General features: G+C 40.8%; 1 protein-coding gene across 1 annotated transcript in view; it reads right to left on the reverse strand.

Annotated features, from left to right (window-relative positions):
• The window catches only part of peak1 (pseudopodium-enriched atypical kinase 1), a 250,762-nt gene that overhangs the window by 190,038 nt on the left and 46,862 nt on the right, over positions 1 to 13,862 (reverse strand). The window contains exon 3 of the mRNA XM_070442912.1: positions 9,290 to 9,435. The gene's annotated coding sequence lies outside the window, so the exon portion shown is untranslated. The remainder of the gene's footprint in view (positions 1 to 9,289; positions 9,436 to 13,862) is intronic.

Consider the following 13,862-nt stretch of genomic DNA (forward strand, 5'->3'; position numbering starts at 1 on the left):
GTGGATGTCTATAGTGTGGTTTCTAACACTATTGTGGATGTCTATAGTGTGGTTTCTAGCACTATGGTGAATGTCCATAGTGTGGTTTCTAGGGCCTATGTTGCATGTGGATTCATTCTTCATATGAATTTGGTTCTAGCTTTTGAACGGTTTAAGTTAAAATATTATGACCCCCATTCCTGAAAGCTACGACTCTCAGGAACACATACGTGCCTTCTGTTTTCCTCTGTCGTAACAAGGACTCGTTAGAATGGAGTGTGACAACACACACCCGATGACCGAGGGAAATTAATTCAAAGCATTCTTTCAGACTGGAATTACCTGATTTGACATATCTTTGTAGTTTTTATTGAGATTCTTATTTTTCAGATGATTGTAAATTAACTTAATTTCTTTTAAGAAGCTTTAAACCCCTTAAGGTCGTTGTCCACGCCCCAGTGGAAATGAACTTAGCATAATTTWAAAAAAATCCCATAAAAATCTGTCAATTTAAGATAGACATATGTTTTTTTGTACTGTAGGTCTCTCAATCCACCGCATCCGCCAATGTAACACTTCCGCATCTGTGGTGAAAGGTGACAAAGCTAGAGCGGTATTTGTCAGACCATGAGAAATCCCGGAAATCGGTCTTCTCAAAAAACAGTCTGTAGCTTCCGAACGGTTTGGCCTACAAACTATTACCTGTCTATGAAAAGTTGAGACTCTCACGAACACAATGGTGTTCCCAATTTTGCTGGAACTCGTCTGAGGTCGGTATAGCCGATCTGCCAACTTATGTCTGTAGTGTCCAAACTGTTTGGGCTACAAACTAATATTACACCTCTGTGTAAAGGTGATACTCTCACGAATATGTACAGTACTAGTCAAAAGTTTCCACACACCTGCTCATTCAAGGAATTGTATTTATTTGTACTATTTTCTACATATTAGAATAATAGTGAAAATATCAAAACTATAAAATAACATAAAGAATCATGTAGTAACCAAAAAAAGTGTAAAAATAATCAAATACTTGAGATTCTTCAAAGTAGCCAGCCTTTGCCTTGATGACAGCTTTGCACACTCTTGGAATTCTCTCAACCAGCTTCATGAGGTAGTCACCTGGAAAGCATTTCAATGAACAGGTGTGCCTTCTTAAAAAGTTAATTTGTGGAATTTCTTTCCTTCTTAATGCGTTTCAGCCAATCAGTTGTGTTGTGAAAGGTAGGGGTGGTATACAGAAGATGGTACTTTACCAAACAGGGCTAAGTCCATATTATGGCAAGAACAGCTCAAATAACCTTTTGTCAATAGGGGGAGCTGTTAGCACTATTCTTTTTTTTACATTTCCAAATTAAACTGCCTCGTACTCAATTCTTGCTCGTACAATATGCATATTATTATTACTATTGGATAGAAAACAATCTCTAGTTTCTAAAACCGTTTGAATTATGTCTGTGGGTGGAACAGAACTCATTCTACAGCACTTTTCATGCCAGGGAGTGAGATTTCAGAAATCTTGGCCTCTGTTCCCAGGTCAGTTTATAAGTCCCTGTGAATGCTGTGGGGCTACAAACACTGCCTACGCCTTCCTCTAGATGTCAGTAAGTGGTGACAATTTGAATGGGGTCGGTTGCGCAATCTGGGACTTTATATAAACCCAAATTGCGGACGTACCTTTCTTTTCTGCCCTGCGCTTGGCGCACGATGGACGTCGGACTGGCCTCCTTCCAAGCTTTGGTTTAGCAAGTTCTATATCCCCGGTCATGTTTTTATTCGTTATAGGTGTTAAAGACATCATAAGGTAGTTAATTTAAACCGACTTATAGCAGTTTATAGCAGTTTATTGCGATTTTCTGGCATTTCTTTGTGACGCACTTTCAAGAGTTGGACACTTTTCCGGTACATGCCGAACGTTAGTGGCCATTTCGACAGGACAAGAGGACATCTTTCGACCAAAAGACGATTAGACCGGAGAAAGGACACATTGCCCAAGATTCTGATGGAAGCTCAGCTAATAGTAAGAACTATTTATGCTGATAAATCGTTGTTCTGTTGAAAAATGTTAAACGCATAAGCCGCCAATTTTTTGGGGGTAGCTTCGCTTTGGCGCACCCTGTATTGCGCAGTAAGGTTAATTTTAAAAATGTAATTCAGCGATTGCATTAAGAACTAATTTGTCTTTCAATTGCTGTCCACACTGTATTTTTTWGTCAAGTTTATGATTATTTATTGATTAGACTAGGTGTCTTTCCAAGATGGCGCCCGACATTTTCTGACCAGCTTGGCTACTTTTCTCATTGTATAACCACGATTTTTGTGGCTAAATATGCACATTTTCGAACAAACTCTATATGTATGTTGTAATATGATGTTACAGGAGTGTCATCTGAAGAATTCTGAGAAGGTTAGTGAAGATAACGTTATCGCTCTTTTTGCCTTGAATCAATGCTGGGGTAATGTTTGCACATGTGGTATGCTAATATAACGATATATTGTGTTTTCGCTGTAAAACACTTAGAAAATCTGAAATATTGTCTGGATTCACAAGATCTGTGTCTTTCAATTGCTGTACGCTGTGTATTTTTAAGAAATGTTTTATGATGAGTAATTAGGTAATACACGTTGCTCTCTGTAGTTATTCTAGTCGAGTTGTGATGGTGGCTGCAATGGTAAACTATGATTTATACCTGAAATAAGCACATTTTTCTAACAAAACATATGCTATACAATAAATATGTTATCAGACTGTCATCTGATGAAGTTTTTTCTTGGTTAGTGGCTATTTATTTCTTTATTTGGTCGAATTGGTGATAGCTACTGATGGAGTGAAAAAATGGTGGAGTAAGAAAAGTGTCTTTTGCTAACGTGGTTAGCTAATAGATTTACATATTGTGTCTTCCCTGTAAAACATTTTAAAAATCAGAAATGGTGGCTAGATTCACAAGAAGTGTATCTTTCATCTGGTGTCTTGGACTTGTGATTTAATGATATTTAGATGCTAGTATTTACTTGTGACGCTATGCTAGTCAGCTTTTTTACTGGTGGGGGGTGCTCCCGGATCCGGGTTTGGGAGGAACTAGAAGATAAGCAAAGAGAAACAACAGTCCATCATTACTTTAAGACATGAAGGTCAGTCAATTCAGAAAATGTCAAGAACTTTGAAAGTTTCTTCAAGTGCAGTCGCAAAAACCATCAAGCGCTATGATGAAACTGGCTCTCATGAGGACCGCCACAGGAATGGAAGACCCAGAGTTACCTCTGCTGCAAAGGATAAGTTCTTTAGAGTTACCAGTCTCAGAAATTGCAGCCCAAATAAATGCTTCACAGAGTTCAAGTAACAGACACATCTCAATATCAACTGTTCAAAGGAGACTGTGAATCAGGCCTTCATGGTTGAAACCACTATTAAAAGAACACCAATAAGAAGAAGAGACTTGCTTGGGCCAAGAAACACGAGCAATGGACATTAGACCGGTGGAAATGTGTCCTTTAGTCTCAGATATAGGACATACACTTTTTTCGGCGGACTATCTGTTGTTCCATGTAGTGAATCTGTTATTCAATGTGTGTGTATGGGCTAATAGCAGTAAGGCCAAAAGTAATGATTAGTTAAAAAAACATTTTGTGGGGGGTGGGGGACTTGCACAAGTTTTCAAAAGTCTCAAAAACAACAAAATAGATAAAGTAGGACAAAATAAGCAGGGAAGGAAAGGGTGGGTAGTGGAATATGCCAAATATGAAYTATGAAGCTGTTTCAAAGCAAGGAATGACCGCTTCATTGACAGTTGATTCAGGCAGATAGGAGAGTGACACACAGCACAAAGGAAATACTCAGAGCCATAACAGCAGAAAAAGTCATAATAAGGTGATAAGCATGTATGACTTTATGGAGTGATTCCTCACAAAACACAGACAAAAAAAGACTATGATTTTTCACAAAATAGTCCTTTGGAGGAAGGATTGTTGACGTATATTTGACATGTATCTAAAAGCATAATTGAGTAATAATTCATCAAAGTTGGCATATTTATTACATTTTGGCCATAAGCAGGCCTCCTTTTAGACTCCATAATGCTAAATAGCTAAACTTTTATTTGAGGGTTCTCTCATCCCTATTGGGTGAACTTTCTGTACATAGTTCCTTCAATTTAGCAGGAACAAATATCACTCTCCCCCCCAATTAAAAAAAAATTGTAATGGTGAGAGGTTAGCATGCCTTGGGGGTATGATTTGTGAGTCTGTAACTTTCTTACTCGTCATAATTCACAATTAATTCAGGACTATCTGTAATCATGGTAGCATCCACATTAATGTAGAAGTATTTAGAAACATATTCTATTCTTATTTGCAATCAAATTTACTCCAATCACACAATGCATTATTTACCATTCATTTATTGGGCACAAAATAATCTGAAAAACAATCAAAACAAACAGCAAATGCATCCAACAAATTTGTAGAGTCATTGCGTGCTAGGAATATGGGACCAAATACAAAACTTATACCTCTTGACTTAGTACCCATTTTGATGTGTTACAGCTAGAATTCAAAATTGATTAAATCGATTTTTTCCCCACCCGTCTACACACAATAAACTAGCTGTTTGCAGATGTAAGAAACAGAAGCTAATAGTGCAATTATGGAACGCTAGTAAATTTATATTAAAAAAGCAAAGTGACAACTGCATCATTGTCATCAACAGTGTTGCATATGCTGCAATGACCATGCAGACTGAACGCAAGTGTCTCATGTGTGAGGAACATCAAATGCGCTCCTTGAGTGACAGGGGGCGTGGCTAGGTATGCGTGGAAAGCGGCATAGAGTGGAGAGAGATGAGTAGAGAAGTAAACTATAAAAATGGACGTTACACAGTGTGTATCACATTTAACAAACCAAACATTCAAATACCGGTATAGAAGTAAAAACCCAAACCGGTCCGTGAATCAATACCGGTATATCGCAAAACATGGTATACTGCCCAGCCCTAGCTCCAATCAATAAATGTTTTATCCTGAAAAACTCCCTAGTCCTTAACAATTACAAGCATACCCATAACATGATGCAGCCACCACTATGCTTTAAAATATGAAGAGTGGCCCTCAGTAATGTGTTGTATTGGATTTGCCCCAAACATAAAACTTTGTATTCAGGAAAAAAACTTGCTTTGACACATTTTTGGCAGTATTACTTTAGTGCCTTTGTATCAAATCCAACAGGATGCATGTTTTGGAATGGATTTTTTATTCTGTACAGGCTTCCTTTTCACTCTTTCAATTAGGTTAGTATTGTGGAATAAATACAACGTTGTTGATCCATCTTCAGGTTTCTCCTATCAAAGTCATTAAACTTGAACTGTTTTTAAAGTCACCTTTGGCCTCATGGTGAAATCCCTGAGCGATTTCTTTACTCTCCGGCAACTGAGTTAGGAAGGACGCCTGTATATTTGTTGTGACTGATACACCATCCAAAGTGTAATTAATAACGTCACCATGCGCAAAGGGATATTCAATGTCTACTTATTTTATTTTACCTATCTACAAATGTGACTCGTTTCAGTAAAGGCGTATATCGAAGGTCACTACTTCACAGAGAGCCATTTGAACGTAAACTTTATTTTATTTTTATCAAAATGCATTTTTTGGGGTGTAGAAATGCCTTCTGGAACATGTGAACTTTCATGTGCCTTAATAACAAACTTGTATTCCATCTGTAAATACAAATAAAATTGTTAAATTATGAGCCTAGTTGGTTTAGCCACAGAAAAAGACAGGAACCTTCCCGCTAGCCATGATCGGCTGAGATAATGAATGGAATGAACATGCCAAGAGATGAGTTTGGATTGGTCTGTCATGTAGCACCTTCTGGCTATAACATGAGCTGATCAGTATGTGTAGGTAATCCTTTCTAACGCTGTTTTTTATTAAGATATCATGTAGTAGAACTGCAAAAGCTAATGATAACTAAGGAGATAGAGAAAATACTGGAATTTGATTGCAAATATGCAGACAGAGTCGAAAAGAGAGCACACAGAAGGCTGTTGTAATCCGGAGACAGGTCTTTAATATATTTTCAAACTAAGGCAACCATGGCATCCGTGACAGAGAGGGAGAACCGTCCATCCATGTATGTGGGTAAGATAGTCTAACTAGCTACATTTTCAGATACTTTTCGTTTTRATTTCAAGTTAAAGCGTACTGTTAGCTAGCTAGCTAACGTTAGCCGGCTGGCTTGCTAGCTAACGTTACGCGTCTGATTTGTGTAGTAATATTATTCGTATCTCAGAGCAATTAGCATTTTTACCCCTGATCTTATTTACGCTTCCCATAAGGTGTTGAATACATATTGACTCAAGACTTTTCAGCTTTTCATTTTTAAATAATTTGTTAACATTTTGAAAAACATAATTAAAACTTTGACATTATGGGGTATTGTGTGTAGTTTTTAAAAAAACATTTAAAATGCAGGTCGTAACACAACAAAATGTGGAAAAATTCAACGGGTGTGAATACTTTCTGTAGGCACTATGTGAATTTGTCCCAATACTTTTGATCCTCTAAATAGGGGTCCTCTAAATGCACAAAAAGTGCTGTGATTACTAAACGGTTCACCCGATATGGATGAAAATACACTCAAATTAAAGCTGACAGTCGGCACGTTAACCTCATCATTATTGTATAAAATCGAACGTTCTGGAGTACAGAGATAAAACAACAACAAATGTGTCACTGTTCCAATTCTTTTGGAGCTCACTGTATTTTCAACACTATTTTGAACAATTAGTCAAATTAATTTAAAATATATTTTCAATATTCATGTTTTATTGAAACAAAAATATTACAGAGCAGGCGGTAAAGCTTCTTCATATGACACCACTTTTTGCTGTGTAGCATTTACAGATTAAACACTATGGTGTCTTAAAGGAGGCCCTGGTAAGGCAAAAATGTCATAAATATGGCAACTTTGATTCATTATTTCTCAATTATGCTTTTACATACACATGGCAAATATATGTCAACAAACCTTCCTCCAAAGGACTATTCTATGGATTACATTTTGTGAAAATTCATAAATCATGGCCTTTTTTGTTTGGGTTTTGTGAGGAATCACTCAATAAGGTCATACATGCTTATCACAGGTTATTACCTCGGCTCTGACCTGTTCATTTGTGCTGTACGTCACTCTCCTATCTGCCTGAATTCTCTGTCAACGAAGCCGTCACTCCTTGGTTTCCTCGTGTTTTGAAACAACTTCATATTTGCCATATTACTCTCCCCTCCCTTTCCCTTCCCTGCTTATCCTGTCCCATTTGATCTATTTGATTGTTTCAGACTTGTGAAAACTTGTGCAAGTTCCTGCAAGTTTGCTATTTTCTCGTCCGCGTGCACCATCGCGCACACATTGAGTTTTTCCATCCACACGACACATTCTTTTGGAGCTCACTGTAATATACGCTACTGGCATATTAAAGTCCTAGAGTGGGGTCTCCGCTAGTTTTAAAGTGGCCCAAGTTATACAGAGAAATTGGAATAGTAGGCAATGCAACCAATCACAGCCCTCCTTTTACTTGTATCATTGCAAATCACAAGCATAGGTCGACCATTTTGAATCCATTTTTACATTCACTCGGTCGGTAATGCTTACAAATTAGATCATAACCCTAAAAGTAGCAGAGATACCACTGAAACGTTGATATGCCCATAGAGTATATTATGTTCAACAATATATTGAAACAATTGCCAAATCAAAAATTATATATTTTCAATATTCATGTTTATATTCTTCTATATTATCTACCTGTAACACAGGGACAGAAATAGCTGTAATCCTCCGTAGGTGACACAGAGGGATAATTCAGGAGAGCAGTGTCTGTAAAAATGAAGCCATATCCTCACGATAGGAGGGGCGGTAGAAGTATTACTATCTAATGTTAGTATTAAATATTGACCATTTAATGAGGGAATGAGAGCTTGAAAATAAAATATGGTTGAAAGAATCAACCGTATAGAGGCTCTGGGAGGTGATGTCTGGAGACAGGAAAATCAGCTCTCCAGATTCAGAGATGAACTGTACATGGCATGTTCTTGATGGTGACCTGTCCCTTCCTACCGTGGGAGGCTTTGGCTAAGCAGGGCTCATTTCCTCCACAGTCGCAGCCATTGGTTAGTTCTCCGGTTTGTTAGTAATAACGCTTGTTTGTTTGTTTTCCATGGGGTTTCCAGGCAGGGAATAAGTTCCCACATCTTATCCTCGGCCCCTTCTCCAATCTCCCTCCTCCTCTTTGCCTCCCAGCGCTTCAGCAGAGATGGAAAACCTGTCCCAGACTCTCAGCAAGGGTGTCACACACACATACACACATTATTTTGATCCATGACAACTGGGTGAGTTCAAAGCAGGCCGGACTACCCGGAGCACCAATTATAATTTTATTGTTTGGAAAACATTCTTTTTTTCGGGGGGGGCGACAGCTAATATTCTGCATTTCAACACATTGAAAAAGTTGCAGTTTTATAATGCTATTATGCACATTTTGTTATGAGGCAAGAGAAAATGTTGCAGTTTCCTACAATTCTACTCCTTTTGCTATCATGTGTTATCTAGGGGGCCCACAAAATTATTAATAATCTGAAAACGGCTAACTTCCTGCATTTCAACACAATTCGTGTAGAAAAAAAATTCWGTTTTATAATGCTATTCTACACATTTTACCATGCGAGTGAGAGAAAAATATTCAGTTTTAAAGCAAATTTCCTGCTATTGTACACATTTTGCTATCATATGCTATCTTTATTGTTTGGGGGGCCCCTGAATATCCACTGCTGGAGAGTGATTTTGGCCTGATATCGACAGGAGGCTTTTGACTGGTTTCATAACATAGAAACATGCCCTATCTAGCGTCCTCGCTCTGTGGCTGGTTTCATAACATAGAAACATTCCCTATCTAGCGTACTCGCTCTGTGGCTGGTATCATAACATAGAAACATACCCTATCTAGCGTACTCGCTCTGTGGCTGGTTTCATAACATAGAAACATGCTCTATCTAGCTGACTCTCTCTGTAAGAGGTCTGACTGTGTTATGTATGGCATCCCATTTATGTCTCTGCAATTCGTGTAGCAGCCAAAAGATGGTGTAGCAGCCAAAAGATGATACTAACTGAACGCAAAAACAAGGCTCGTTAAGCTATTACGATCAGGTCAGTTTCGGAAAGATTGAAGCCACACTTTCAGTCAAACAACCTTCAAAAAACCATTGACATTTGCTAAATAAATCGCAGAATAAGCTCAGCAGTAAAGTCCAACTTGACTCACCTGGTTACTACGCATGTAGGATGTCTTGTCTGTGGATCCCTTCCCTCCTTGTCTGTGGATCCCTTCCAGTTATACAACCAGATACAGCTGATTCCGACGGACACAAGCTACTGGTGTCCAAAGAGGCCATAAGCCAAACATTTTCCCTGCAGGAAGAGAGGCAGAGAGAGGGGGACAGGTGTGAGCAAAGTCCCCAGGTGAGTGAGMGAGAGAGAGAGAGTTAGAGAGTGTTCATAGAAGAGTTGGAACAGATTGCCAGATTCCTGCCCAGGCACAGCTCCACGTGTGGAGGAGAAGAGAGGGAAGGGCCTCTGGAGACCGGGCTGCTCAAACACATTAAATAAATAGAAAAATAACCTGGGCGGCCAGAGGCCCGGTGGCCCTGTGTGCATCACACTGGGCTCAGGAAAGCAGAAATAGAGGAATTATGTTACATGCTCCCTCGTTTAGCGGGAACTTCACAGATCCCTGCCGCTCAAGCCAGCCAGATAAGGCACATTAGCCAATGGTACATGAATAGGGCAAAAATAAGAATAAGAAACTGAAATCTTATAATTTTATGATTGTCATTAGTCAGTGACCCAAGATTTGGGCTGGTTTACCAAGCGACAGCTTACCATTAGCATCATTAAGAGCCCTGTTAGCATCCTCAATGCAGAGACTTGGGGTTTTCATGTTATAGCAGGTTGTTAGAGAAATGGAAAGTACAATGTAGAACCAGGAACAGATATAGCCCTTGGATCACTCCAGACCTGACTGCCCTTGACCAGCACAAAAACATCCTGTGGCGTACTGCATTAGCATCGAATAGCCCCCGCGATATGCAACTTTTCAGGGAAGTTAGGAACCAATATACTCAGGCAGTTCGAAAAAGATAGCCTTTGCTTTCCTAACAGAAATGTGCATCCTGTAGCAAACTCCAAACAGTTCTGGGACACTGTAAAGTCCATGGAGAACAAGAACACCTCCTCCCAGCTGCCCGCTGCACTGAGGCTGAGAAACACTGTCACCACCGATAAATCTGCGATAATTGAGAATTTCAATTAGCATTTTTCTACGGCTGGCCATGCTTTCCACCTAGCTACCCCTACCCCGGCCAACAGCTCTGCACCCACCACAGCAACTTGCCCAAGCCTCCCCCATTTCTCCTTCACCCAAATCCAGATAGCTGGTGTTCTGAAAGAGCTGCAAAATCGGGACCCCTACAAATCAGCCGGGCTAGACAATCTGGTCCCATTCTTTCTAAAATTATCTGCCGAAATTGTTGCAACCCCTATTACTAGCCTGTTCAACCTCTCGTGTCGTCTGAGATTCCCAAAGATTGGAAAGCAGCTGCGGTCATACCCCTCTTCAAAGGGGGAGACAGACTAGACTCAAACTGCTACAGACCTATGTCTATCCTACCCTGCCTTTCTAAGGTCTTTGAAAGCCAAGTTAACAAACAGATCACCGACCATTTCGAATCCCACTGTACATTCTCCGCTATGTAATCTGGTTTCCGAGCTGGCCATTGGTGCACCTCAGCCACGCTCAAGGTCCTAAATGATATCATAACCGCCATCGATAAGAAACAATACTTTGCAGCTGTATTCATCGACCTGGCCAAGGCTTCGACTCAATCACCACATTCTTATCGGCAGACTCAACAGCCTTGGTTTCTCAAATGACTGCCTCGCCTGGTTCACCAACTACTTCTCCGATAGAGTTCAGTATGTCAAATCGGAGGGTCTGTTGTCCGGACCTCTGGCAGTCTGTATGGGGGTGCCACAGGGTTCAATCCTCGGGCCGACTCTTTTCTCTGTATACATCAATGATGTCGCTCTTGCTGCTGGTGATTCTCTGATCCACCTCTACGCAGACGGCACCATTCTGTATACTTCTGGCCCTTCTTTGGACACTGCGTTAACTATCCTCCAGACGAGCTTTCAATACCATACAACTCTCCTTCCGTGGCCTCCAACTGCTTAAATGCAAGTAAAACTAAATGCATGCTCTTCAACCGATCACTGCCCACACGTGCCCGCCCATCCTGCATCACTACTCCGGATGGTTCTGACTTAGAATACGTGGACAACTACAAATACCTAGGTGTCTGGTTAGACTGTAAACTCTCCTTCCAGACTCACATCCTATTTCGCAACAAAGCATCCTTCACTTATGCTGCCAAACATACCCTCGTAAAACTGACTATCCTACCGATCCTTGACTTTGGCGATGTCATTTACAAAATAGCCTCCAACACTCTATTCAGCAAATTGGATGCAGTCTATCACAGTGCCATCCATTTTGTCACCAAAGCCCCATATACGACCCACCACTGCGACCTGTATGCCCTCGTTGGCTGGCCCTCGCTTCATATTCGTCGCCAAACCCACTGGCTCCAGGTCATCTATAAGTCTTTGCTAGGTAAAGCCCCGCCTTATCTCAGCTCACTGGTCACCATAGCAGCACCCACCTGTAGCACGCGCTCCAGCAGGTATATTTCACTAGTCACCCCCAAAGTCAATTCCTCCTACTGCCACCTTTCCTTCCAGTTCTCTGCTGCTTGGAACGACTGGAACGAACTGCAAAAATCACTGAAGCTGGAGACTCATATCTCCCTCACTAGCTTTAAGCACCAGCTGTCAGAGCAGCTCACAGATCACTGCACCTGTAAATAGCCTATCAGACTACCTCATCCCCATACTGTTATTTATGTTGCTCCATTGCACCCCAGTATCTCTACTTGCACATGTAATTATTTGCCACTATGGCCTATTTATTGCCTTACCTCCCTTATCCTACCTCATTTGCACACACTGTATATAGAGTTTTTCTATTGTATTATTGACTGTATGTTTGTTTAAACCATGTGTAACTCTGTGTTGATGTTTGTGTCGCACTGCTTTGCTTTATCTTGGCCAGGTCGCAGTTGTAAATGAGAACTTGTTCTCAACTAGCCTACCTGGTTAAATAAAAGGTGAAATATATATTTTTTAAATAAAATAAGTATTGACATAGGTATATGCCCTGTGTGTTCATATTGGGTGAGATAATATTGTTTCTGTATTTAACAATGGAGAACTAGTGAGATTGTCCACAAGGCAAAGGCCTTTTAGATTTGGTTAAGTTTGGTTTTGATAGAATATGTTGGGCCTGCAGCAAATAACACTACACAATATTAGGCTAACTCAATTATTCAACCTCATCTCCACTGACACGCCCAACGCTACACTTCTCTCTGAGACAAACCATGACTCACTGAAAGAATATAAGGATAACGTTAAAAAGTTCCATCCCCCTCACCGAATAAGTCAATTGCTTTTTTCTCATTCTGACGGCATTGTTGAATCATATTTTTCATTAAAACCCTATGACTCTCACCAGTACCGCAGGTTAAGATCTTGCCTTGACCTCAATTTGTCTCCATCTGCAGGCATGGCATTCTGATTTCACCTTCCTTCGAGCCCGCTCCAGCAGACACAATACTATATAAGGCCTTGGATGCACTGTACTGCACTGGATGCACTGTACTGCACTGGATGCACTGTACTGCACTGGATGCACTGGATGCACTGTAGGCCTACACAGGAGTGAGGAACAAAGTGCTGAAGTAAGTGGAGACTGCCAGGTCGGAGGTCTGTTTACGCTAAAGCGTTTTCCTTTCTAAGAGGGCCCAGTTGCTCAACATGACTTGTCTCCTTGAACCCGAGTCCAACACTAACATGCCTATTTATTGTCCGCTCGTGGTCTGGGGCCAGGAAGTGAGGGGAGATTTCTGCATAGAGGGCACAGGACACGTCCTCCCCCCGAACACCCCTCCAGTTTCTCCCTCACCATGGGGTCACGCCCAGGGTGGAAAAACTTCACCCCTCGCCCTTTACTGTCAGGATGGACCGCTCACCAGGTGTTGGATGGATCAGCGTTACAATTGCTGTGTGTTTGTGCACGTGCTTGTGTGAGGGTTGTTGTGTAGGTGGGGCTGCTGCACTATTTTGCTGGGGATTCTATTTCAAGAGTACGCTGAAGGGGCAGCGTTGCTGTGTGCGGAATACATAAATAAATTCCCTCTCTTTCCTGCTCCCTCTCCTTGTCTCGCTCTGTCACTTTCCTCTGGGTCTGTTTCCCAATCATCTAGAATAGCTGCCCATCCTTGTTTACACTCCAACCACTAATGCTGCAGATTAAAAGTGCTGAGAGGATTTTACTTTTTTGTTCTCAACTATCAGATCCTTTCAGACCAGTGGTTGTCATAAAGGAAATGACAACAAAAAGATGGCCATTTAAGGATTTTAGGATGACAATACTCTCACTCGCTCTTGGTTGCACTCAACTTCCATTCTCTGTCCCTCTTTCTCTTGGAATTGAATGAACCCCATTTCTCATGGTCTGTCCCTCGGTTTCTCTTTCTCTCATCCATCCCTCGCTTTTCTCAACCTTTTTTCTCACTTCATTTGTCCATCATTTTTTTCTCCTTTATCTCCGTTACTCTCTCTCAAGCTGGCAGAGACACACAGAGGAAATGGGAGCCTCTCTCTGACAAAGACAGAGACTTGTACATTTCCTCAGTGAAAACAATGTACTGAGCAAATTA

The sequence above is a fragment of the Salvelinus sp. IW2-2015 genome, linkage group LG4q.1:29 (genome assembly GCF_002910315.2).
Source record: "Salvelinus sp. IW2-2015 linkage group LG4q.1:29, ASM291031v2, whole genome shotgun sequence".
In the NCBI taxonomy this organism is placed as follows: domain Eukaryota; kingdom Metazoa; phylum Chordata; class Actinopteri; order Salmoniformes; family Salmonidae; genus Salvelinus; species Salvelinus sp. IW2-2015.